The 26,759-nt window shown below is 46.3% G+C and overlaps 1 protein-coding gene across 3 annotated transcripts in view; it reads right to left on the bottom strand.

Annotated features, from left to right (window-relative positions):
- LOC125297474 (cytoplasmic phosphatidylinositol transfer protein 1-like) overlaps positions 1-26,759 on the bottom strand; it is a 72,558-nt gene that overhangs the window by 20,771 nt on the left and 25,028 nt on the right. The window contains exon 1 of one of the 3 annotated variants that reach the window (XM_048247820.1): positions 1,636-1,708. The exons of the other annotated variants lie outside the window; for them this stretch is intronic. The gene's annotated coding sequence lies outside the window, so the exon portion shown is untranslated. Of the gene's footprint in view, positions 1-1,635; positions 1,709-26,759 lie in introns of those variants that run through there. 3 annotated transcript variants of the gene reach the window in all.

Below are 26,759 nucleotides of genomic sequence, written 5' to 3'. Positions count from 1 at the left end.
AAATTATTCAGGCCAAATCCCTTGGCTGCTTTTTGATCACTCTAAGCTGTTGGCCAAAAAAAAGACACAAATGCTCGTTGGACCACCGTTTCAAACTGTGCCGTCTGGAGGCACGGGAGAGGTGCCTACGAGAGGAGAGATGGAGCGAGGGAGAGGTGCCCTCAGAGAGAGGAGAGATGGGATGAGGGGGAGGTGCCTCTGAGGAGGAGAGATGCGAGGGAGAGGTGCCCTCACAGAGGAGAGATGGGAGAGGGAGAGGTGCCTACGAGAGGAGAGATGGAGCGAGGGAGAGGTGCCTACGAGAGGAGAGATGGGGCGAGGGAGAGGTGCCTACGAGGAGAGATGGAGAGAGGGAGAGGTGCCTACGAGAGGAGAGATGGAGCGAGGGAGAGGTGCCTACGAGAGGAGAGATGGAGCGAGGGAGAGATATGGAGGAGATGGGGGAGGGACACATGAGTGAAATGTGGAGAAAAACAGCTTGAAAAGACACATCCTCTGTAAAAGGGGAAGGAGGGAGAAGAGAAGAGGGTAGTGAATGGAGGAGTGAGAAATGTGTGGGAAGAGGAGTGGTGCGAGAGCTCTAGAGTTCTTCTAGGGAGAGGAAGGAGGGACAGAGAGAGGGAGAGGGATAAAAGCGAAGGAGAGACAAAGAGCGGATGGTGAAAGTGAGGTGATGACCCTTGCTGGGCCCCTGGTGCCGGGCTTTATCCTAATCCTCTTAGAGGAGCACAGGCTCGCTCTCATCCTCTCTGCTGAGGCACAGCACTCACAGGGCCAGCTCTCTCTCTCTGAATCCCTCTCTCCCTCTGAATCCCCCTCTCTCCCTTCATCCACCCCTCTCTCTCTCTCTTAGAATCCCTCTCTCTCTCCCTCAGAATCCCTCTCTCTCTCCTTCCATCCATGCACTTCTTTTCTCTACCTCAGAACCTACTCCTATCTGTCTATTTATTCCTCTCTCATTCAACCCTCCCTCTCCGTGTCCATCCATCCATCCATCCATCCATCCATCCTCCCTCAGTTCATCACTCCATCCTTCTTTCTCCATGAATCGCTCACTCCATCCCTCTTTCCTCTCCTCCTCCGTCCCCCCCCCCCCCAGGCCTCTCCACTCCACCGTGATAAGAGACAGCAGAGCGATGGCAGCAGGCCTCCCACAACAACAACAACAACAACAACAACAACAACAACAACAGCAACAGCAACACCACCACCACACACCTGGGCTCTTCCCCCTCACCTGCAGCCCATTCCAACCCTGAGACCAGAGCCCGCGGGGGAGCGTGCAGGGTACCCAGGGACCGGCCGCCACTGGCTGTGCCAACTCATGATGCAATCCGCTGGCAGACACGATGGCATCAACACTGAACATAGCTGGGCGTTCACTCCTTATACACATACGCTTTACAGGGCTCTTACAATGCTTAGAATACTGCTGGAGCCACTACATGCATGAAGTCCCACAGAGTAAGTCAGACAAGGAAACCCTCAACCTAATCATGTCCTTAAAAGATTAAATGTCAAGAAAAAGGAAGCCTTGACTTGCATGTATGTGTATGTAACATGCATGTGTATGTATTGATTAAGGTAGATGTACAGCAGTAAAGTCTCAAAACCAACAAACTGTGAGTTACTGACCCCTCTTTCCCACCTCCGCCTCACAAGCAGGGCCCCGAGAAGACACTCCTAAAGAATCCAGACTCCAGAGAGATCAACAAATCAGCAAATGAACCATTCAGCCCATCTCATGAACCTGCCAGTGTGAGTGTGTGTGCTAACACCACATCTCTGGTAAACTGGCTAGGAGAACTTGTAACAACCCCCCCCCCCCCTGATGCAGTAGAGGAGAAAACAGATGCCTCAGCACAAAAAAAACCCGACGAAAACAACGCTAGCTGCAAGCCTCAGGACGATCAATTATTCATGCTGTCTGCCGTCAGGGAAAGTGAAAACCCAACACCAGAAAGTGCGGCGTCACACAGGAGCAGCGGCGTCACACAGGAGCAGCGGCAGCTCTGTGCCCAGTCTCCATTCTGCCTCTTCTGGAACACCTCCACCAGTCAGACGAGATGTACCAACTGCTCCTCCCAGACTGGGACAAACAATAACAACAACAACAACAACAACAAGGCAGGCTTCAATGGGCGAGAGCCTTATATGCATTCAACACAGCTGGATGCTTCTATATGAGTAGTGTCTGCTCCACCCTATTCTGTCGACTCATACATCAGGTATGATGATTAAGTGCTGAGTGTCTCTGGCTGGAGAGATAAGAGGCTTGATTTTGTACGATGACACCACTGATCCCATGGAATAGGCTGCTTTGCTCTCTCTGCACCCCCAACCCTCAAAACACACACACACACACACACACACACACATAATCGCAGACACACACACAAGGAAAAGTGCTGTGTTGCTATTAATAGCAACAGCATGAAAGAAAGTCTCAGGTTGAAGTGGCCAGTAAATAATTCATCGCTCCCCCTCCCTCTCTCTCTCTCTCTTGTGCCGACAACAGACATGAGTGGGAAGGGAACGAGGGAGCAGGCAGGCGGACGACAGGAGAGGTGAATGAAAGAAGGAGAGAGCCGTGGAGTAGGTGAACGAGAAGCACCTGAACAAGATAACAAAAGGCAAGCGCTCAAGAGGCATGTCACAAGGGCCTCACAGGGCACAGCGCTTTCTGAGAGGCCGCCATTGTCACGGGTCCCACATCAATGTCAACACGCCATCAAAGAAAGAGGCGCTTGGGGATTGCACACACAAACACACACACACACACACACACAAACACACAAACACAGAGGAGACTTATAAGTGAGCAGGCCCAGGGGGTGCAATGGGATGTCCACAGAGGCCAACGGTAATTTTTTTTTATGATCAAAAACTGGCTGTACTATAAAAGGTTCCAAGCCCATGCGTGCCATGCAGAAAAGCTGGAATGCAGCCACTGACCTTTTCAAACAACATCCTGTCAACCAGAAGCCCACAGAGCTGGACAAGCTCCACCACACATAACCCATATGCCAAAACCCATGACACATAACCCCCATATATCGGAAACCCAAACCGGCCAGTGGGACACTTCACTAGCAACCTATGCATTCATCTTTTGAGATTTAAGGAGTGACTGAGGATTTTTTTAGTTGACAGGCAGACGGCAAAAATAGAGTCTTGCTGCTTGAAATAGATTAAGATTTGTAAGTGATTTTAGGCGATGACATGAAAGGTGACAGTGGTGTGTCTTGACTTTCATTCTTCCTGTGTGTCAGTAGAAGCTCAGCATTTTTGTTACGAGATCAGACAAGTGTGAAAAAAAGAGTTTCTTACATGTAGTGACACTGACAGGCAGGTAGAGAGGGAGAGAGAGAGGAGAGGAAGAGAGGTGAGAGAGGGAGGGGTGAGAGAGAAAGAGACAGATGAGAGAGAGCTAGAGAGAGAGAGAGAGAGGTGTGAGAGAGAGAGAGAGAGGTGTGTGAGAGAGAGCTAGAGAGAGAGAGAGAAAGAGAGGTGTGAGAGAGAGAAAGAGAGGTGTGAGAGAGAGAGAGAGAGAGAGAGAGAGAAAGAGAGAGAGAGCTGGCATGCCATGGGGGCATCTTTTTTCTCTTCCCCAGAGATTGTCCCCTGGCTTTGCTGAAGAGAGACTGACTGGCACACAGAGACAGACACACACACACACACACACACACACACACAGAGAGCCACAGGGCCGTTAGCTTTAATTAAGGGGCATGGGAGCGAGCAGCCTCCCCACTGCGAGGGGAAACAACTTCTTTACCCACTTCAGCCCCTGTGGAAAACTCTAAAACACTCTAGCAGCAGTTTGTGAACATGACATACATAATATATTATTCATGTATATAATATATTTACATAGATAGATAGATAGATAGATATAGGATGTATATATACAGTGGATATGCACAGTTGTGCACATATGTGGCGCTGTTTAATGTACTTGCACTTCCATGATTGCTTTGGTGTACTTACATGTTTTTTATGTGGTTGCTCTTGTGTGCACGTGCATGTGTGCGTGTGCATGTGGTATGTGTGTGTGTGTGTGTGTACTGTATGTATGGCACTACACTTTGTCGATATGGCACCACTCGATAGGAGCCACTCTGTTCATGTCCACAGCACATACATTAATATATATGATAATCGCATGGCTCCACACACACAACACAACACAACACCCACGCCAACGCAGGCAAACACTCAAAGCCACAGGAGTCATGGCAACCCAGGCATGGCTGGTGAGAAGGTCTCTCTGGCCCCAGTAGGTAACAGCAGCACAGCAGTCCCTGTAGAGGAGAGATGAACTCCCCTGGCTGGACTGGGCTGAGCTTGCATGCACAATCTGTTTATCTGAATGGGGTGTGTGTGTGTGTGTGTGTGTGTTGGGGGGGGTGGTTGGGTCACACACTGCACTGTAGGGTGTCCTTTAAAAAGATGGTGGTTCAGTTGTGGTGATGGTCACCCAGTGCTTTCTAGAAAGTCGGAAGTCGGAGATCTAATTAGTGGGAGTGAGACCACAAGCATTCAGATGGATCAGATGACTCTTTGCACTGGATTTTCATATAGCTAGCAGTGACATGGTTGTTTGTCTTCAAAATACTCATAGGAGTTCACTGTACATTGATAGTTACATCTGTTTTGTGTTGTTTGTGTGTGTGTGTGTGTGTGTGTGTGTGCGCAATTATTTTCTCCCAGTCACAGGTCTGATTTGTTCTTCCCTAGGCTGTTACTGTGCGCCACCACTTCTGGTCTCCAGGGACGCGGGGGACAGGAGACGCTAATGGCTGGTCTCCGTGGGGACCCCCCCCCACCCCGCCCCAGCGCAGACTCCGCAGTAAGCTCAGCTCTCATCCAGCATCATTAGACATCACTATCTGAAGGGTGTGGAGCAGGCTAACAGCACCCCACTAATGCCAAGCTTAAACCTCCACCCCAACAGCATGAGTGACTACTTACAGTAGTGCTGAATCCATTTAGAAAGGCACAGCCGTTTAACAGTGCTGATACTGAAGGGAGAATTTGAACCAAAAGAGCCATTTTAATAACAACTAGCATTGGTGCAATGAGGACACCTCTGCCTTTCTCCCCCTCTCCAGTGAATCCCTCTCCTCTCTTCAGAGTGGCTGATTGGAGATTATACTGGTAGAGCCACTCTATCCATCACGGGTGTGGGATTCCACTCATGAAACCCTATAGAGTGCCGTCTCAGCTGCATGCACACGCACACACGCACGCACGCACGCACACACACATGCACACACACACTAATCCATTCTTGTATACATTTCATCAAGTGTGCTGTGAGATGGGCAGGTTCTCAAGAGAGAGCTCACATATCAGGTGGGCTAACATTTAAATGCACAACAGTGTGTGTGTGTGAGAGAGAGAGCAGTAGGTAATTGGTATAGATGTGCATTTATGGGACAAAGAGAAAATGAAAGCTGTGTTTGCTTGTTTGCATAGCATGTTGCTAGTTTGTTTGTTTGTTAAACAGTGACATTAAGGGCCAATCTCAATTCTCTGTTTTACCCCTTCCCCTTCCCCTATCCCTTCATCTTACCCCTAGCCCTTGTCCCTCGAAACCGAGTGGCAAGACATAGGGATGAAGAATATTCCCCTTCGAAATGAGATACCACTAGCCAACCATAAGGGAGAGCTGGATGATTGAAACACTTTAACGTAATTTACAGAGATCGTACCACACTGAAAGCTAATATTTTGTCACTAGCAACCTGTCTTCTGTCAAATAGGCTATAATTGCATTTTCAGCTCGGAATAAAACCGTTCAGGAATTATTTCAACAACAGCTGAACGTGCAAACAGGGATGGGGGACAAAATAAACATGCAGTTTGCTATGTAAACATCCCACAACTCCTTTGATATTTTACAATAATATCCAAATGGTCGTTACTTGACATCAGAAGCAATCGCTACCTGCCTATGCGAGGAGTCGGCAGCAGTAGGCCTATACAGCATTCATATCAGACGAGCGGTAAAAAAGTTCAGCGAATTTAGCTGCTGTTGGACTTTACATTTCTGACATGGTATGCTGCCAATTCGCGGGGTAGACATGGAAATATGTAAAATGCGAGACATTCGCGCAAATAATGATGTGCTGTTAACATTCACAAAACAGCGATTTTTTGAAAACTTCCTCATGAAGAACAGGACCTTCAATATATGGTCACAAGATTGAATGCAACATAAAACAATTACCATTTTAATTTTATAATCCTTATTAATGCCAACATTTCATGTCAATGAATCTCTCGGTGTGCTTATTTTTCCGGTGTGAGCGGTGTATGTTGGGTATTTCTCTTACCCCTCGGTTTCAAGTAAGCTCCCGATCTTACTTGGTTTTAAGGGGTGTGGCCTACCCCTCGATCGAAATGAGAATTGAGATAGCCCTTCGTCTCACGTGCACGCGCAAAACTAAGGGGAAGGGGTAAAATAGAGAATTGAGATTGGCCCTAAGCAAAGTTAAATATGTAGTGTCATCAACGCCCGTCCAGATTCCCCCATTCCGCCTTGATGCTTTTACACGTGTGACGGAACCAAATGTTTCGCCTCTGTGACTACCCTCCTTGGTGGTAAAATTGGCGGCCCACGTTGACCGCCCCCCCTCCCGTTCCACCTCGGTGTATCTAAAAATGTCAGGCGTTCCGCTATGAAGGAGCAATACATGCCGGCAAATCGCCCAGTGTAAAAACGGCTAGAGAGAAAAGAGAAAGAGAGAGAGAGAGAAAGAGAGCAGTAGGTAATTGGTATAGATGTGCATTTATGGGACAAAGAGAAAATGAAAGGAGAGATGAAGGAGATGTTGTGCACTAATTTGAAAGTGCAACAAGCACCATGACCAACCTTGGTGTATCGGCTACCACAGAGACAGCAGGTGGGAATACCTATTTTTGTTCAAGTGGGATGCCCTCTCAAGCACAAATGGGTTTAGTAATTAGTGGATGTAGCAATGAAGTCATTAGGCATCAGCCAGCCAATCACAATGATTCAGCCAATCCTTATAAACATTCACATGGAGCTCAGTAATTGCTCTACAATGGAGTCCACCACACATTTCTAGTTGTGAATGGAGTAGTTTGCACCGGACACAAGGGGCTTTGTTTGGGAGGTCTGAAATCATTCGGAGGTTTCGTGGAAAAGGGTGTTGTTTTAAAGCAAGTGAGCTTTACATAACAGGACGAAGGAAGAACACTCCTGTGTTTGTGTGCAAACAAACACCACCACCGCACCGACCCACCAATGTTTATAATTGGAATCTTGCTCATGCTTTGAAAATAATGAAATGATTTTGCTGAGTCGTTAAACGCGCTTTAGGTCATGCGTGGCAGATTGTGTGAAATGATGGCTCAGAGTTTTAAGTTGTCATAGTTGTCTGCAGTACATCACAGTTGCATGGGGAGGTAAATATGTCGGCTCTATGAGTTATTTGGTTGTTTATTTGTTTACTTCTTTGTTTATGGGCGTCTGAGTGCGTGATGGAGAGAGAGCGTGGAGACAACGCAGTGTGCGCCTCAGATGAGATGACCAGCTCAGAGAGAGAGAGAGAGAGAGAGAGAGAGAGAGGGACCTGTGGCAAATGGTGAGCTTGGCAAAATGTTCCAATTTAATTTGCATCCGCAGCCCAGTGAATGAATGAGCACAGGGTATCAGTCAGGGCATGATAGAGAGAGAGAGAGAGAGAGAGAGAGAGAGAGAGAGAGAATCTCGTGAGTTAGGTGTGGGGGTTGTATAGAGATGTAAAGAGATTACATAGTGTGGCCAATGGGTCACAAAATGGTGGTCCCCTCAGAGCATAATAGAGATAATGGCCTGCCTCTCCACAGCAGGCCACACTGAATACTAAACCACAACCGTGATATAAAGAAGCCCCACACCTACACCACAAGAACTACTATTAGCACCCATTACCACGCCAACAACCACTCACACATTGTGTTGAATGATGATAGCTGGGAAAAAAAATCCAAAACAAGAGAAAAACAAAACAAAACACAAACAATTCTCACTGTCTGATAGAGCTTGGAAATGCATGTTTAACAAGGTGTGTGTGCATTCCTTTGACTGTGCCTCAGATGCGGAACTGTCTGGTTTAAAAAACATGGTAGGGGTTGACATGACTGTGGTGGTCTGAAGTGGCATGAGCATGCAGGAGGATTGAGCTGTTTTCCTGTTTTTATACCTGGCTACAAATTGGAGAAACAAATGGGAGAGAGATGTGGTTATGTGGTTGAGTTATTGGGTATACAGAGCATTGGTAATATGTTCTCTCACCACAAATGTTTGGGAGAAGTGGTGATTTTCTCACTGTCAGGTAGAGTTAGCGTTAGCTTGCTGATGCCCCGTCATGCAAAATGGGGCCCTGAGGTGGGGGTGTGGGGGGGCAGGGGGGTAAAAAATAACCCAGCACAGCAGCCTGTGCCACTGTCACAACTCTGGCAACAGCATTATAGGGATCAAGTCTGAAGTGCCAAGCCCTCAGGCCACGACTGCCACCCGCTCAAAACACATCTCCTCATTTTGGACATGTGACAGGCTGGATTTAAACACATCGCCCTGACATTAAAAATCATGTTTACAGGGCCCTGTGACAGAGCGAATAACGTTGTCGTAAAAATCTTATTGCTGTTGTTTTATTTAGCTGTGTAGCCCCCCTTATGCAGTGGTATCCATTATCTGTTTGAGATGGGTCGTTTGTAGCGTCGGCAAACAGCAGTGAATCAGAGCTGTCATGGCCTGATGCCTACAATAAAAGTCCACGTGGAGAGATTTAGAGGGCTCATCGGGTCGCTGTGACTTTCCACCCAGAGTCAATGACTGCCCAGCCATCTGCCCACGACATTGATTGAAGCCTCTGGTGGCCAGGGACCCAACGGAAGCCGGGCGGTGGACTGGACACGAGGGGAGAAGGAGGGAAGGACAGAGAGGGACGGCGCGAGGGACGAAGGGAGGGAGGCTCTGACGCACGCGTGAGGCTGAGCTGGGAACAAGACGAATGGGCCGAGGGATGTCCCCATGGCCCAGGCTTGGCTGAGGCCTGGCTGTCTGCACCTCAGTCAGCACTCAATCTGCCTGAAATGCAATCAGCACTTTCGCCGGAGCCCCAGCAACACAGCTGAGACAGACAGACAGACAGACAGACGCTCTAAGCAACCCATCACCCGTTGCCCCTCAGCACCATCACCACCACTCCTGTTGGTCACGCTGAGCCTTTGGTCACTGATGCGTGCAGGGACGGATGGATGGTTTCCGGTCATGGGCGAGGTGATCATGACGGGAATGACTGGGCAGACATTTCATGTGTGTGAGTGTGTTGACTGTGTGCGTGCGTGTGTGTATGTGTGGGCTCGCATTTACTTGACAAAACGAAGTGTTCCATGTGTCCTTTTTTCGTGTGTAAGTGAAGACTGCAGCAAGACCACTGCGTGTGTGTGTATGTGTGTGTGTGTGTGTGTGTGTGCTGGATGTGTTTTGTGTGTGTGTGTGAGGGTGTGCTGGATGTGTGTGTGTGATGTGATGTGTGTGTGTGAGTGTGTGCTGGATGTGTGTGTGTGTGTGTATGTGCTGGATGAGTGTGTGTGTGTGTGCGCGTGTGTGTTTGAGTAAGTGTGTGAAGGTGTGTTCTGGGTAAGCAACCAAACTAATATGTGTCGTTCCACCCCCCTACTGCCCAGTCGTGCTGCTTAACTGACACCAGCGGGGTGGAGTGTGAGAAGAGTGTGTGAAACGTGCAAAAACGTGTAAAATAGCCACACGCCGCCACATGCATCATTAGCTCTCGCCTCCCATATGATTCAAACCAGCGAGTCCCATTGGAACGTGAGGCACAAACACACAAACAAGGGATGTGGGTTTAATGTTACACCATTCAGAACATGATGAACCAGCGTCTGAGACGAGAACAAAGAACCGAGAACGGAACACGGAACATGTGAATAGAGCGACTCAGACTGATGGATTGAAATGGACTTGATCAAATTACAGCAGGTCTGAGTTCATTACATGGAGTTTGCACCGTTACAGATTGGGCATATGGCCAGTCAGTCTTCATCAGGCTCATTATTGCACTATTGCGGACTCTATTTGTCGCTCAGACAAACAGTTTGATGAATACTGTACGTCTATCTTTCTGTTAAGGCATGTTATACAGAACTCATTTACAAAACAGTTTCCCCCTGACTTAAATCAAATGGGAGGAACAGGGGGGGCTGACATTTAGGTGGCTTGGATGGTTAGTGGGACACTTTCCTTCTTCAACCAAACCAGCCTGAAGAACCTAGTGGAACACATTCACAACACCAACAAACCAAACCGCCACCTGTTACATAACGACCCTAAGTGAAGGTCTGTGCGCCTGGATACTATCTGACCTCCTGAGAGATTACCATCATTCCGCCTTTCCAAGAAGCAGAGTAGCAGAATGAATGACAGTCACCGGACTCCCTCCCCGTCATCCAACTACAATGTCATCACCTCCTGGCTCGTACCCTTTCAACAAGTATGGGCTAGGGCTGACTACACTATAATTACCTTGACGATGTTGTGTTGCTCAACGGACTAGTGCAGTGGAAACAGATGACATAAATAAAACACGCTGTGCATCTCACTGCAGGAAGCACACACGCATACCCACATATGGCATTTCCCCAGAACAGTTTGGCATAGTTAATCATATTGTCCAGAGGAATGTTTTTTTTAAGAAACACGCCCAACAAATTTGCATCCGGTTACGGACTGTCCAAGAATGTGTAAAGATGCATCCACGTATTGACTTCAAATTATTCGCCCGGAACGTTGGCCTTCTTCACACTCGGCGGTTGGCAGCCGGGCTTCCTGATCATCAGGTGTAATGAGGAGGAGAAGCGGTGATATTTCTAACGGCATGACCCTTGAGTCTCCCTAAAGATCAATCCCCCTTAAATCAGTCTCCGGGGGTCGGCCTCAACTGTGTGAAGAAAAGGGTGCTGAGGGGGGAAGTTGACATTCACTTCTGTGAGTGAGACTCTTGACTCTTCCTCTCGTCAGGCCTGCAGAGTGGCATTCAAAAAGAACTCATCCATCTGGGGAAGATGGGCTGGCTGCCCACCGTGCGTTCATCCACACCTAGTCTCTCACTGCCTCACACTTTTTTTATCACCCAGCAATGGCCGACCAGCCGGTCAGACAAATCGTTTTAGTCAGATTTTGGTTTCGAACGCAAAGTGATGGCTGCATGCATCTGAGGAATTCGAAGGAGGGGAAAAAAAAAGAATTCTCAATCTCCCATACCAGCTGCACCCCAAAAAGGTGCACGTCTCAGGTATCACATATTTGTCGGCCTTGCAGTCTGGCCAAGGAAGTTTTTTGAGCTGCGTGGAAATGTAATAACATTGTAAAAATGTGCGTAAGCAGCAGCAGCTCTGATCCGCTGCAGGAATGCAAGGGGGTGAGAAGAGAAGAGAAGAGAAGAGAAGAGATGTTGATGAGTTATGACTTTCGGGGTGCGTGGAGAGCAGCAGCTGTGGGGGTGGAGAGAGAGAGAGAGAGAGAGACAGCGTCTGGATTAGCATATCACACAGACTGCACTCTTGGACAGAGATAAAAATATAGCTTATGGGTATACAGTGGCGTGGCACAGAGAAGCGAAAATGGAAGGGAGACAGAGAAAAGCAGAGAGAGAGAGGGGAGAGAGAGGGAGAGAGAGAGAGAGAGAGGGGGAGGGAGAGAGAGAGGGAGAGAGGAGAGAGAGAGAGAGAGAGAGAGAGAGAGAGGAAAGGAACAATGTAACTCGGGCCAACCTTCAGAAACCTGAGCTTAGTAAACAAACCATTAGCAGACTTCTTCCACCCCTCTACCTAGAAGAAGCAGACACTGGGGCTGCATGTCTACGATCAGATAGAATTATGCTCTGCGACATGATCGAAGTAATCCAAGTTCACGCTTTATATAAATAAAATAAAATAAGAAATATAAAAACCAAATGTCGCCCAAACTAGAGATTGAAAGGAATGAACACTTAGGGATGACCTTTAAGTCCAAACTGAAAATCCCTGCAGCAAGACCCTCTCCACTACTCTCCTCTTCGCCTTCTCTATTTTATTTAACAGGCTCCCGATACACAAATTACCTAAGTAGACGGCCTATCTTTTCAGTCCTTGGAGAAACGGCACGTAGGCCTGCATTAACAGTTGAAAAAAGGAATGATGAGAGTACTTTATGCAAGTCCAATGATGAGCCCTCAAAGAAGAGCACAGGATGAATAGAACATGCCAATAATGACACAAACACACTCTATGAATATGAACATGAATATGAATGACAGGGGGAAACCAAGGCTTTCATGCATGTCTGCCTGCAGCCTCCTGTTAAAAGCTGTAATTTATTTGTGTTTGGGTAAAGGACGACAAGTCCTATTAGAGAGCTCGTAAACTAGTGTACAGTATGCGGCTAAGCCCTGTGAACAGCCATGGTATGGGAAGTGTCAAAGCTGTCTTTCACTTCACGGCAGCCTTCATTGACCGACCCTGTGGCACCTCTATGGTGGGACCGGTTAGCCTAATACTATGCATGCAGTGGCAATTTATTCAGGCTCACTTCCTTATATGGCAACACTGCCTAGGGCAGGCCTGATCATAAATCTCTCTCTGCTTCACAGCAGCCATTAGTTTGTCTAAGTCAGACCAGTGCAGTACCTCGACCACGGAGGATAGTTCATATCGTGATGCTGCTCATTTAAATGCATATTCCCAACCATGTGTCATGACACAATAATAAACTGATATAGCTGCTGTTTAAGGGATAGCAATGCTTTAGAACTTGGGCCGATGGTGTTCTTTTCTAACTGTGACTGCAATTTTATTGATTTGTAATATAAGCAGGGCTCCAGACTAACTTTTTGCACTGGTTGCACTGGTGCGCCTAACTTTTTTTCTTAGGTGCACCAGCACGAAAGTTAGGTGCACCCAAATTTTCAACCACATCGCATTTAACACCGCAGCAGGTTCACTTTTTTCCCTTAATTACTGTCCTATATAGGTTGTCCTATGACTTATGATTTACAATTCTACAAGAAAAGTAACTTAATGAAGTGTTGGTGCTTTAAATGCTTCACTGAGCTGAAATTTAAACTTAAAACATCTCAAGATGAATTAAATAAAAATAACAGTGAGTAAATTAACAGTGCACATCTTTTAAGGGCTTCAAACTGCACATCTCATGGCTCAATGTCTTACATACTATCCTTCATGATCTTTAGGCCTTGACTAAACCAGCTCGCCATGCATCATGTATTTTAACACAATTTAGAAATGTTCCAAGTAGCCTGGGGGATTTTTATGTGATTTTGCAATGATGATTGCAATAATCATTTGACAGCCCCACAATGCAATTTACTTTTTAATTTTAGTATTTTTAAATTTTCAATAAGAACATCACTATGGTTAATGCAGTGACGAAATGGTAGGCCTATTATTATAGGCTATTGCAATGACTTGCCATGCTCGATCTAAATGTGTCCATTCAATTCACCGTACACAATGACCACAGTTATACATGCAGGGAATATTCGGGCTTTAAATGTAGCAGCGATATTCGGTTTGCGCCAAATACCGGATTAAATTGATTGATGCCATCAGAATGAGTTTACACAACTCGTGGCAAGGCAAAACGAATATTGCTGTTGAAAACCAGGTTACTCCCTGCATGTAACTGCGGTCAATGACGACTCCTTTTCGCAATATCTGTATCTCTGTCGATTGGGGAAGGCCTTGTATGCATTGTTCGCAATATGACTCCTATAAATTTGGCATAAGTGGCATTCCTGTGCGACCGGGTTTACGTTCAAACTATTTTTCTGGTGAATAATTATTTGGACTGAACTTGGTGAAGGGAAGTTTCACTAGGCCTATCGTAGGCAACGATAAACTTGATCATCATCTCGGGCTCGTCTGATCGGTTTGCTGCTGCCAGCCGCCGAAAGGCAGTGGGGAGAGGGGACATTTATCTCGGCCTATGTGACCACACTGTAATGCAACTACATCCACTCTGTTTATCTGACGGGTCTCTGACCTCTCTCTCTCTCTCTGCAGCATACTGCGCATTTTCAAATTTACACACAGGCACTGGGGCCACGGCCAATCAGAGGGGAGGTCCCGCCCTTCACTATCTGTGATTTGTTTAAACCACGATATTGGCCAAATATGTGTCTGTTATTGAACCAAAGGTAGAGTTTCAATGCGGACACTTTTTCCTCTCTCGAATAGCTGGTCGCACCGGTGCAAACTTTTGAAAAATTAGGTCGCATATGCGACCAAATTGGTCACACTCTGGAGCCCTGAATATAAGTCAAGCTTCAGTTCAATATTTACTATATAACTTCGCTTAACTTAACTACTCTAACTACTCTATCTACTAATTCAAGGATCAAAATGAATGTATGAATTACTTCCAAATAGCTTTAAGATAAGACACATTTGTTTAGCTAGTATGCAAAGCATGGTACCTCTGATTGATGAGCATGACTGGCTGTCACACAAGGACAAAGGCATTAGTTGAAATTGAGATTTTAATTTAATTTCCGATTAATCTTTCAGCCGTATTTAAAACAATATTAAAGCCTTAAGCTATGGCACTGGAATGGTGTGGCTGCTCTGAGACAAGCTACCCAAGACATCTGATGAAGTCACACGATTCATTCATGAGTGAATGAAGATGGCCATTTTTCTTCACCAGGTTTAATGAAGGATTCATTTCAATTAGCATTTAAAATGCCCACTCCAAGGACGTCTCACTGTGGTGGCATGGTCCAGCCATTACTCATGCGAGACTGAAGGACAGACCCTCCATAAGAGTGCGGTACAAAATCTCCACTTAAAGCGTGCTTCAACAGCTAGTCCAGGGCTACCGCATTACAAATAAGCTAAGCAGCCACTGGAAATTCACAGGCTACATAATCTCTCTCTATTTCACACCCACACGAAATGACTGAGGTAGATAAAAAAAAGTTGTTTTGCATGACATTTCCATTTTGGTTTGACCAAAGAGTGGAAAATAAAGGTGCACGACCCCCCAGTTCTTGTGGTTTGCACTCTCTGTGTTCTCAATACGAACAGTGCTCAAAGTACATATATAGCCTGTGGTCCCTATGTGCAGCAGAGCTCAGAGCAAAAGCGCGAGATGCAAGCGGCTCGGAAAAAGTGGTTCTGCAGGCCATGTTGATTTCAGGCTCATAGCGAGCCACACCACACGCAAAGTGCAGACTGCAACGTGTGACCTGGTGGGTGATTTGAGAATACTGTATCTGTCTGACTGACTCATGTCTGTAGAAAAATACAGCAGCATGCAGGTGAGCTGAGGACAGAGCCGGCAACAGACCAGTCAGAGAGTCTGAAGCGTTCTTGGTGAAGCGTGTCTAGTTATAGAATCCTGGTCTTAGAACCGGGTCTAGTTCTAGAATCCCGCAAACGTCTGATCTGAGATCAGTTCTCTCTTTCTGCCTCCTCCATCTTCCGATCTCTGAGTTCAAAAATTGGCAGTCCTTTGTCAGTGTCTAGGATGGCATCTTTTCAAATCAAAGCTCTTTTCCCTGTCCATCCACCCATCCTTTGCTCTGAATCCCATAAAAAGTCATTTTGTCTACGTTTTGGGCTTCTGTGCTCTCACTGTGGCCCTTGACGCTGTCGTCGTTGATTATAATCCATTACGCTTCTTGTCAAATCCTGCTCCAGCTCTTTCGGTGCTAGCCAAAGCACTGTGGGTTGTGCGCTGCTGTGTGCTAGCGTAGGGCTTCTGCTGCGAGTCTCCGTTATGGGCTCTTGTGTTAACAGCATAGCCTGAGCTCTGGAAGCCCAGCTGAGTCTCCACAGTTAGCCAGAAGTGATCCTACTTCTACCCAAACCAAGGCCGCCTCTAGAGAGAGAGAGAGAGACAGAGACAGATAGACAGAGAGACAGGCACACAGAGAGAGAGAGAGAGAGAAAGAGAGAGAGAACAGCTGGCAGAGCAGCCTTGAGAACGGGGCAATGCTGGATGGTAGCAGTGGAGGTCTGCATCCGGCTCTCAATACAAATCACGGGAGACTCCTGCCACAGCTGACCCCAGAGAGGAGAAGGAGGAAGAGGAAGGAGGAGGGGGCTACTCTGCAGGACGCATTTTCTGCTTTGAAAACCATCTTCGTCACAGGACTCCTCCATGCACAAGCGCTCCATTCATAGACGTCAGCAAGTTGAGAGTTCCCCCTCTTGCAGCCCTTTCTCCCCCCGCCCCCCCAGGTCGTCCCTTCTCCTCCCAGAGCCTCAACCCGCTGAACTGCGGCCGCTTCCATTCAGATGGAGTGGTGAGGATGGCCAAGCGAGTGCGGGGCTTTCAGAGCTCGGCTCTGCCCAGGCCACGGAGGCGGAGGCTGAAGCTGCAGATGAGTCGGAGTCGGGAGTCTGGGGTCAGCCTCTGGGCCACACCAGAGAGTGGAAAAACACATTACATAAGACCAAACTAAATTATATATTTATTGAGTATACAGTTAGAAACATGCCCTCTAGAGTATGGGCCAATCTCTCCCTTTATCCCGCTCTCTCACATCATACTCTCTCATCATCTCATCATCACATACACGCCAAATCTCTCATCTATGTGGATGTCGTCTTGTTCTTTTTTTGGGAATGTGTGTATCAATAAGAAGGAAAAGGTCATTGCAGGCAAATGCAGCTTTGATGGGAATCCCCGAGGCGAGAGAGGAGCCATGTGGGGGAAAATGTTTAGAAGTGGTGTGTGTGTGTGTGTGTGTGTGTGTGTGTGTGTGTGTGTGTGTGTGTGTGTGAGAGAGAGAGAGAGAGAGAAGGGGAGGGGAGAGATCCCCCTTCAGTCATAATCGAGCAGGGGTCAGGGCCTGGTGCTATTTATAGCCTGCATACGGGAGCAGGGGTCAGGGCCTGGTGCTATTTATAGCCTGCATACGGGAGCAGAGGGTGACTTTGTTTCCATCGTGAGATGGCAAGGCCAGTCACAAGACCTTCCAGGTGGAAACAAGTTTTTTTCCATCCCCTTTTCCCAGAAGCCTGAGCCTTTCCTCCTGCCATCTGGCATTTTTACGGGAAGCCCAAAAAAACAATGTCATGTTGTATGCAATGGAGATTTCCAAGGGAGACAGTCATGTGATCCTCCGAGACCCTGGGAGAACATCAACAAGAAAGATCAAACTATAACAACCTTCAGAAAGTCCCCCGAGAACATTGTAAAATGCAAATCTGGGTTTTGCTATCAGTAAACAGACACTGTTGCTTTTCGTTCTGAACATACTGAAGATAACTTCTTCTCGAAATGTTAAAGTGCAGGCTACCACCTGCACTAGGTGCTATGCTATGATGTTTGACCTGAGCAGTGCTCGAGAGTAGGCCTATGGTCAGCGTAGGCTAGAGTGTTGTGGAAGGTATGCCTATGCTGTGTGGCCCAGGAGTCACGCTAGCTTTCAGGCTAGAACGCCCCTGGTGATTAATGAGTGTGGGAGAAATGTCATTACACAGTCCGTTGAAGGCGCTTATCGACGGCCGCATGCCCCGGCTGCCATCGTCCGCTACCCGAGGCTGCCCAGGCAACCGGCGCACACACACAGACACTCTAATTATAGCGCGGGAACTGGGCTCCCTTCGCTCCGAAAACACAACAAATTAAACCTGAAACATTTATCCTGGGAGTCGCATTGATCTGCTCCCCCAGCCGAAAGTGCTTAGCCTGAGAGGACGACGATGATTACGGTATGTGTTCAGTCAACTTCTGCAGGGCTCCAGACTAACTTTTTGCACTGGTTGCACTGGTGCGCCTAACTTTTTTTCTTAGGTGCACCAGCACAAAATTTTCCCAAATTTTCAACCACATCGCATTTAACACCGCAGCAGGTTCACTTTTTTTCCTTAATATATAGGTTGTCCTATGACTTATGACCGTGGCTGCCGAGCTGTTGCTGACCTGCGAGCTGCCTTGCCAACTGCAGACTAACGTTAACAGTGAAGAGCTGCATTCTCACGGAGCAACAAACGGTCGCTGTTAAGTCCACCGAATTGCGGATCTACACGATCGCTCAGTACTTTGGACTGTGCTTCCATCATCTCCAGACTGCAGTCTAGCAGGCCTAGCTTCTAACGTTAACGTTATCTCCAGACTGCCAGTGAATTCACCGGGTTGGTCAGTTGCTAAAGAACTTTGTTGGCATTGCATCGGTTGTGAAGACACAGCTCTGTGCGCAGTTTTCACGGATCATCATTGCCCTTGGACATTTTCACCTGGTTTGGAAATTGGACTAATTTTAACATCACTTTTTCCCCTTTTAAAATATATTTTCTTTTTTTTATTTGTTTATTTGTTTTGTTGTCTGTCTTGTATGTCTTGGTGTCACGGGTACGCTGGCGACTACGCCGCTCCGTCCGGCATTTTTTGTATTTGTTATTTTTTAAATGTATTTGTCTTGTCTTGATGTCATGGGTACGCTGGCGACTACGCCGCTCCATCCGGCATCTTTTGTCTTGTTGTTATGTGTCTTGTTTGTGGAGCGCTTTGGATTGCACTATGTGCATGTTAAATGCGCTTTAAAAATAAATCTGACTTGACTTGCTGGTCAGCACAGCAAACACGTACAAAGAGCTGATGTTCTGAAATGGACACTTGGCGTTGTGCTGAGCCAGCCAGTGGGCCGTCTTTGGGCTGTTGCGTAAGAGGAGATAAAATAGTGCACAGCCTAAACAAAGGTGCCGGTAAAGGCGCTGAGAAACCGCTGACGGAGGTCTGTCACTGGCCAACATAGTAATGAAAACGAAAAAAAAAGAGAGGCCATCAAATTAAAGGAGAGCATACAGAAATGACACACACACAGACACCCACACACGGAGACACATACGGAGACACACACACACACACGGAGACACACACACACACACAGAGACTCTCTCTCACACAAAGACTAAACTGGTTCTGACTTAGGTGCACCAGCACAAAAGTTAGGTGCACCCAAATTTTCAACCACATTGCATTTTTACCGCAGCAGGTTCACTTTTTCCCTTAATATAAGGTTGTCCTATGACTTATGATTTACAATTCTACAAGAAAAGTAACTTAATGAAGTGTTGGTGCTTTATGTGCTTCACTGAGCTGAAATTTAAACTTAAAACATCTCAAGATGAATTAAATAAAAATAACAGTGAGTAAATTAACAGTGCACGTCTTTTAAGGGCTTCAAACTGCACATCTCATGGCTCAATGTCTTACATACTATTCTTCATGATCTTTAGGCCTTGGCTAAACCAGCTCGCCATGCTAGCATCTTCCATAGAAATGTATTTGAGCACAATTTAAAGAGATGTTCCAAGTAGCCTGGGGGATTTTTATGTGATTTTGCAATGATGATTGCAATAATCATTTGACAGTCCCACAATGCAATTTACTTTTTAATTTTAGTATTTTTAAATTTTCAATAAGAACATCACTATGGTTAATGAAGTAACGAAATGGTAGGCCTATTATTATAAGCTATTGCAATGACTTGCCATGCTCGATCTAAATGTGTCCATTCAATTCACCGTAGCCTACACAATGACCACAGTTATACATGCAGGAAATATTTGGGCTTTAAAGGAACCATATGTAAGATTGTGGCCAAAACTGGTACTGCAATCACTTTCAAATTACTGTAGAGCGTTGTATCCCCTCCCCCCTGACTCGAGGTTGCGAACCGGAATGCTGAAACACTACTGACTTTGTGATTAGTAGATAGGTGGAGGGTGGCGCATCAGGCCAAAACACAACATGACATGACAAAACACAACATCAACATCAGTTGAGGGCTGCAACTTCACTTTTTAAATGACAATATCCTGGCAGGACTACTGCTATCAGTGATATAAGTATTTGAAATGAACATGATTTCTTAATGTCTAGTGACATATCAGGGCCATTTTATGATTAATTGAAATACATTTCTTACATACGGTTCCTTTAAATGTAGCAGCGATATACGGTTTGCGCCAAATACCGGATTAAATTGATTGATGCCATCAGAATGAGTTTACACAACTCGCGCATTGCTGTTGAAAACTGGGTTACTCCCTGCATGTAACTGCGGTCAATGACGCACTCCTTTTCGGCGATATCTGTATCTCTGTCGTTCGCGAAGGCCTTGTATGCATTGTTCGCAATTTTAAGACGTCTTTTCATCTGCAATGACTCCTATAAATTGGGTGCAAGTGGCATTCCTGTAGGCTACGTCGGGTTTACGTTCAAACTATTTTTCTGGTGAATAATTATTTCGGACTGAACTTGGTGAAGGGAAGTTTCACTAGGCCTATCGTAGGCAACGATAAACTTGATCATCATCTCGGGCTCGTCTGATCGGTTTGCTGCTGCCAGCCGCCGAAAGGCAGTGGGGAGAGGGTACATTAATCTCGGCCTATGTGACCACACTGTAATGCAACTACATCCACTCTGTTTATCTGACGGGTCTCTGACCTCTCTCTCTCTCTCTCTCTGCAGCACACGCATTTTCAAATTTACACACAGGCACTGGGCCACGGCCAATCAGAGGGGAGGTCCCGCCCTTCAATATCTGTGATTTGTTTAAACCACGATATTGGCCAAATATATGTGTCTGTTACTGAACCAAAGGTAGAGTTTCAATGCGGACACTTTTTCCTCTCGAATAGCTGGTCACACCGGTGCGACCTCCGATTTTTTTTAGTCGTACTTTTGAAAAATGAGGTCGCATATGCGACCAAATTGGTCGCACTCTGGAGCCCTGTTCTGGCAGTAATGGAGCCAAAGCTGGCAGTAAGAGCGAATGAAGGACAGTGGACACGCAGTGAAATATCGCAGGCTCACCACTGTGACAGAAAGGAATGTGACAGTGTGACGTGCGTTAGTGACAGAATAGAGACACAAGCGTTTCTGTTTAATTGCATGTATCAGGCTGTCTTTTTCATGTCGAGGGGAAACAATCATTATTACCGGGACCAGACATCTGGCCTTCAGATCATTTGTCTTTTTTGTTTTGTTATATTAAAATGTTTCCTTTATAGTTGGCTGAGGTATTATGGACTCCTTCATATTCAGCCAGAATCTCACCAGTCTCGTATACCAGAGGTCTGTGAAAACCCAAATATCCCTGGTAATTGTGGTCAACCAGGTCAACGGAAACCTAAGGTTGGTCAGACATTTTACAGCAGGTAATAACCCATGTCCATAAAATTGCCTCATCCCCTAAACTCTGTTCAGGCTGCTAGGGCCAAGGCAGACCCAATAAAGAAAGCAATTATTTTCTCAGCTTTTATGACGACCAACCATTTTATTGCCTTTATTTTACTGAGAAAAATCCTAAGACCCTGGCTTACTCCCCATGCATGTTCAAATGCTGACACCATGGGCTTTTGAGCTACCAAAATAAATATTGCTCAGAAATTAAAGGACTCGTGTGTGGTCACTGTTCCTTCCCCCTTGACCTCTAAGTGGACCTGCACACAGAACTGGAACACTCCATCACCACTCCAACAGCCTCATAACTGAAGACTTTTCAGTGGGCACTGCTGAAATTCAAATACTCCCATTCTATTCAGCCGTTGCTGCAAGTTGACAGTTGAAGGTCAGCAGGATGTCATAATGTCATATTAGTGGATTATGATTTTACAGATACCACGCAAATTGTTTTTATTGCAACTAACTGCAGATGTTATATTTAGAAAGAATGAAATTATCTGGATAATGCAGGGCCAAGCTTCAGGCCACAAATGCACTCTGGAAAGCTGCATGACCATGAGATCATGAGTGTGCTGTATGCTGCATGGAGGCCACACACACACACACACACACACACACACACACACACACACACACACACACACACACACACACACATAACCTATCGACAGCAACAGCATCATGTGTTCTCTTGGATGCCTTCCATTCAGCAGGAACCACTGGGGGAGGGGACACAGTACGTCATACCACATATGACACAGCTCGACTATGGGGCCATTGACCTAGTAGCCCTCCACCAACAACCCCCTCCACCCCCACTTCCCTAGCGGAAAAACCCATGAGGAGGAGCGAGAGGGCAGGGGATCGACATGCCGAGGTTAACTGGGGCCCCATGTTCCCTGGACGTCCACGTCTCTCTCTCTTGGCCAGAGGAAGAGACGCAGAGTGAGGGGGAAAGGGAGAGGCAGGGGCAGGGGCAGGGAGTGCAATGTGGAGGGTTTGGTTGTAATACAGTTAAATATAGAAAGACTTCCACCAGGTCTCCCCTGGGGAAAAGCACGCCGACATGAAGCCTCCTGCACATAGTAGCATAAGCCAGCGTAACCTTGGGTTCCAGTGGGGCCCATGAAGGGAGCGTCAATATTTGCGACCCTGCAAATGGAAACGTACAACAGAGTGGGAACACAGCTGACAGGTGAGATGTGACGGAGACTACAGGTCATGGAGGGAGAGTAATCTGCTGTGCCAATGGGAAAGCAAACTACGAGCCCATGAAAGAAAAGAAAAGAAAACGTAGGACATTTCCATTAGAAGTTTTGAGGCTCCTGTTCCAATGAAGCAAACAATTTCATACCGTAGAATAGTGTGACCACAGTTCTGAATACATTCTAACCATTCAAAAATACACCAAAGAGTGCAATTAAAAGTGTACAGATCCTTTTTGCATAGTTCTAATTGACATTTTGTGAAAGCTATACTTATTACAAGAACACCTTTTCCAGGAAAAGAGGCATTTATGGGATGTGCAAAGGCTTTTGAAAGAATGTGGTCACTTGGCAACTGTTGTCAGGGGAAACAAAACAGTAACTCCTTTTTGCATGCCAACAAAAAAGCTTGGTTGTGAATTCCAATTACTACACACAAGTGCTAGTTAAGTACAATGGTCGTCTTGGACAGAAAATATAGGTGGATTCTAAGTGGATCCAGGCAGAAGATAGATAGATTGATGCTGGACTGATGGCTTATTGATTTTCTGTTTTGTTGCATACCAACAAACTGGACCGATGTCAACAGGTTTCAGCTGCTCTTGAGCTTCCTCTGTTTACTTGCTACAAACCCATTTTAAGAGCGCACTCAGGCCTTTCCTGATATTCTTCAAATATTTTTTTTTCTACAAACAGTGATATTTTTTTATGAACATGGATTTGTTAACATTATCCATCTTGAGAGTGAAAGACAGACACAGGAAGTCTGAAGGATTATTTTAGGTACAAACGGCCATTAAATGGGAATCTCGAAATTCCGACATCATTTTGACTGCCACTTATTGCTTGTTTCCACAAAAAGAAATAACAACTCAGCTAAGATTTAGCAACTTCATTATATCTTTTCCCAGGCAACCACCCCTGGTTTGTGTGCGTGGAGGGCCACAAAGAAGACTGATAATGTCCTCTTTCACATCATTGTTGGCTGGACTTGGACAGGGTACATATTAATATTCAACACCCTGGCTTTCGCATTTGCAAGTACAGCCATGCAGCAGCCAATTAAAATCCACTTAGCACGACAAAGTGCTTGTGTAACACCATAGAGGAATGAGCCATTGCCATGACTAATGTCATGGATAGGGAAACAGAACATTATTGGTGCGGCATGAAAAACAAAAAAATCCCACTAAATGGGGTTGGGTCAACAGCGGTGTCCCAACTAGAGGAAGCTGCACGCGGTAAAAAACACTCTGGTTTTAATGATTACATTGATCCTTTGGGATGGCCAAAAGGAGAGTGGTGGGTGCCGCTGACAACAGCAGTCGTCATAGAGACCATTTTGTAAACAGTGCTAGTGTTGTGTACTACTCGGCATCAACAGGGGGCATCTAGCTGATGACGAGAGAACAAACGAGCACTGGCTGAAAATCAAGCATGATTGCACACATGGACGCACAAAATGGTCGTTTCAAATGACCACTTCACATCTGAAGTCTCCGGCCATTCGTTTTTTTGGTCAACACAAACCACCACCTTCTAAGAAAAAAACTATCAACCATAAACCTCTCATTGATCACCACTTCAACAGTGACGATGTCCTGCTTGTCTTTTCTTCCGTCATTCCTTCCACTCCATCAAACACCGTTTGCTTAAAGGCACAAGCCCCGGACCTCAGCTCCTGGGGATCAATCATTCCAGGTGAGGCAGCCTGCTGTGCCCCAACTGTTCCGACCACATCACCTGGGCAACCTCCGACAGCGAACCTCCATCATCCTAGGATGAGGGCACGGGTGAGGTTTTGTTTCATCCTGTAGGCAGTCTGTGGGCCTGATGAATTACAGGTGAGGGGTGTGCACAAGCCTCCTCCATCTGCTGCCTCAGGGCGGAAGGTGTTGAGTCCTTGATTTAAAGCCAGACACAGGCGTTACATCTGGTAGAGAATGCATGAGATACATGGGCAGGTTAGATTGAACCTGGTGCCAACGTTCTCACACAGCTATCTATTTTTCAGTAATGATGCAAAGGATGATTCACATGATTATAGCGTCGTAACATGGAGTTGTATTAAAAAAACAAATCTTGCACACATTAGTATCCAAAACGGTTCTGTACAACGTGCAACTATCACATCTTATTTTTCCTAACCATATCACAATCATGCCACAATACCATCCATACAATACTGGATTGCCCAACCTTCTAATTAGCGTACTTTTGCACAAGTATTCTTTCAATATGCATAACGGTATGAATTCAAAAGTTGTTTCCATCTGTTTGCCTTGAGGTTCCTGTTCAAGGTCATGCAATTTGAAAGTCTTTTTCCACCTGCAGTTAGACACATAGCAGTCACGACTTTAATCAAGAACATAAAAGATTAATGGATAAGTGCTAGTCTATTTTAATTAGACTATTCATACTCTGCTGGAAACTCCCTAAGCTCACCTTAAAAACCAAAGAAAACTAGTGCACGTTCTGGGATAGTCTATCTATTCACTTCACAGCAGATTGGAGATGCGTGAGCCTTTGCAGCCCGATGCGGCAGAATCAGGGAGACGCTCCATTAGATTCCAGGCTGCCTCCGAACTCTGCCCCAGTACAGAGCCCTTGTGTTTATCCACAGTACGCCCAACTGGCATGGCGCCCACTCAAGGGTACAGTTCCAGCTTGCCCGTTTCCCATGGGATGCTCCCTCTGCGGCGTCCCTGAGTGGACCAAGACAACTCTGCCCAATTATCCGCATTGTGAGGGGGCCTGGCATTCATGGTCTCACAAAGCCCATTTGTGACGGTAAACAGACGGACTGCATTTATTTCATGCTTTTCTACTCAATTGGGCCCTCAAAAAACCCTCAGCTATTGATGGCAGGGTTCAGCGGTGCGGTGAGATGCCAAATCAGATGGTCAGTTTGGCGCAGAGTCATGCCAAAGGGCACCCACCACACAAACGAGGACAGGAGATGCTGAGGCTGTTATATACACGAATCCGACGAGCGTTCTGTGGAGGCTGCCATCTTGTGGCGACGCCATTACTGAGCTGTTACTGGTATAAACAAACCTCCGTGTTAACGCACCCTCAATGATAGCTACAGCCAGGCAGTATGGCTTGTTGGGTTGATGATGTTAGACAGTGGCCTCCGGTCACAGATGAAGGTACAAGCAATCTTACAGATTATTTATGAAAATAGCTTAGAGTAGAGAACGAGGAAATAAAGACATAATTGGGACTAGGTTGATATTATATCTACTTAACTACTGTAGCTAGCTAACGTTAGCAATAACTATGCTAGCTAGGCTAGCTAACGAGGAAACTATACAAATATCTGTCCATTTGGAATGTTTTCCCACTCGACATAATAAAAGAAGTAGTGAGATAGTCGTAAATCACGGCTGTTATCCCAGTGGACACAACCAATCCAATATGGTATGTAAACAAACCTCCGTGATAACGCATCCTCAATGACAGCTACAGCTAGGCGGTATGGCTTGTTGGGTTGACGATGTTAGCTAGGCTAGCTACGAGGAACGAGGAAACTATAAAAATATCTGTCCATTTGGCAACAATAAATAAATGAATGGATATCAAATAAATGAATTCATGTTTTTCATTTGTGAACATTGTTTATCTAATTTTCACATTTGAAAAGGAAAGGGTAAGGTACAGCTAACTGCTATCTGTGCAAACCGTATGGTAACGTTAGGCTACCAGACAGGGGCAGTCGACCCGGGGTATTTTGTGTATCTCACATTTTTTTTTGTTCCAGCTGGTAATTTTATTGCTGCTATTTGCTACCCAGTGCAATGCTACCCAGCAACAGCTCAGTAATGGCGCCCGTTTACTTCCGGTACTTTCGCCGGATTCGTGTATACTTTGTGCTCAACCACACACACGAGGACAGGAGATGCTGGGGCTGTTTGTGCTCAAACACACACACGAGGACAGGAGATGCTGGGGCTGTTTGTGCTCAACCACACACACGAGGACAGGAGATGCTGGGGCTGTTTGTGCTCAACCACACACACGAGGACAGGAGATGCTGGGGCCGTTTGTGCTCAAACACACACACGAGGACAGGAGATGCTGGGGCTGTTTGTGCTCAACCACACACACGAGGACAGGAGATGCTGGGGCTGTTTGTGCTCAACCACACACACGAGGACAGGAGATGCTCAGGCTGTTATATACGTTGTGCTCAAACACACACACGAGGACAGGAGATGCTGGAGCGGTTATATACGTTGTGCTCAACCACACACACGAGGACAGGAGATGCTGAGGCTGTTGGAGACGTTGTGCTCAACCAGTCCCCCTCC

The sequence above is a fragment of the Alosa alosa genome, chromosome 7, assembly GCF_017589495.1.
Source record: "Alosa alosa isolate M-15738 ecotype Scorff River chromosome 7, AALO_Geno_1.1, whole genome shotgun sequence".
Classification (NCBI taxonomy): domain Eukaryota; kingdom Metazoa; phylum Chordata; class Actinopteri; order Clupeiformes; family Clupeidae; genus Alosa; species Alosa alosa.
Note: the sequence above shows the minus strand (reverse complement) of the source record. Positions and strands in the feature narration are given on the sequence as shown.